The following is a 1,246-nucleotide window of genomic DNA, read 5'->3' on the forward strand; positions in this document are numbered from 1 at the left end:
AGCAGTTCCCTTTTCGTACAGCAAATCAGTTTTCTTTTTTCTTAAATAAATAGTTACTTTAGATCAACTCTTTAAACTAATATTAGGTAAGTGCTCATACGGAACTCCAAAAGTATATGTCTAAAAATACCTGTATCAATCAGGACACAAATAAACAAACATGCACAATATACACCTGCACAGGAAAGCACACGGGCCCCTCCACACAGAATGTTGGAGAGAGGGAGGAAGGGAGGAGAAATGAGAAAGAAGAGAAATGAATGGGGAGAAAAAGGAGGGGCGAAGGAGAGGGGGGAAAAAAGACTGGGGCGAAGGGGAGGAGAAGGGAGAGGAGGGGCAAAGGGCAGGGGGAGAGCAGGGGTGAAGGGAAGGGGAGAGAGAGGATGAAGGAAAGAGGGGGGAGGGGAAACAGGGAGGGGAGAGGGAAGGGGAAACAGGGAGAAGGAAGGGGGTCGAGGAGAAGGCCAGGTAAGGATTGAGTGGGGATGAGGGGGGCTGTGAAAGAGGGGCTAGCAAGGGGGAGGGGGCGATCTCCGAGGCCTGCAGCGGGGGGAAGAGGGAGAGAGGGGAGAAACAAGGGGGGCCAGTCCCATCCGTGAGAAATGTCGCCAAGTGTCCTGCTCGCCCTGACCCGCAGACTTGCCTTGCTCGGGACAGGTGTAGGTGCAGAGCAGGAAGAGAGAAAAATGTGTGAAAATATGTGGAGATAGTGATAAGATATGGGAGATAATTAAAGAGAAAGAGAGGACGTCTGTCTATTTTTCTATCTATAATTCTGGCTGACTCTATCTATCTCTCTATTTATCTATGCTGGTTTTACTACATCGTGACTTTCCACTTTACTGTCACCTCCGTCGTATTATTTTCCCAAAGCCAGACTTAACCTGTGAGTGGGGAAGGTCGGTTTGACTAATAACCAAGGAGTTTTATTGCTGCCTCATAGCTATCGATCATCCCATTTTATGCAACCAGGGCCTAGTATCCGTAAGAGAGGCCCAGTTCTCTCAGGTGAAAACGAACGAACTATAGTTACAAGGCCAAGTAGAGTAGGAAGATCTACCGTGGACTGGGTATCGTATGTTCGCAAGATCAGTCCCAATTTTTTGAAGGAAATAAACTTAGGAGGTGAAATTGGTAAGATTATACTACGATGTTCTGGTATAAGACTTAGCGGGTCGTAATACAGTCCTATTTCGATAGAGTTTGATAAAGACGGAGATAAGAGAGAGGTCGGATTATCTCCCTG

The sequence above is a fragment of the Coenobita brevimanus genome, chromosome 93 (assembly GCF_032717465.1).
Source record: "Coenobita brevimanus isolate Jiangsu-jjx chromosome 93, ASM3271746v2, whole genome shotgun sequence".
NCBI lineage: Eukaryota > Metazoa > Arthropoda > Malacostraca > Decapoda > Coenobitidae > Coenobita > Coenobita brevimanus.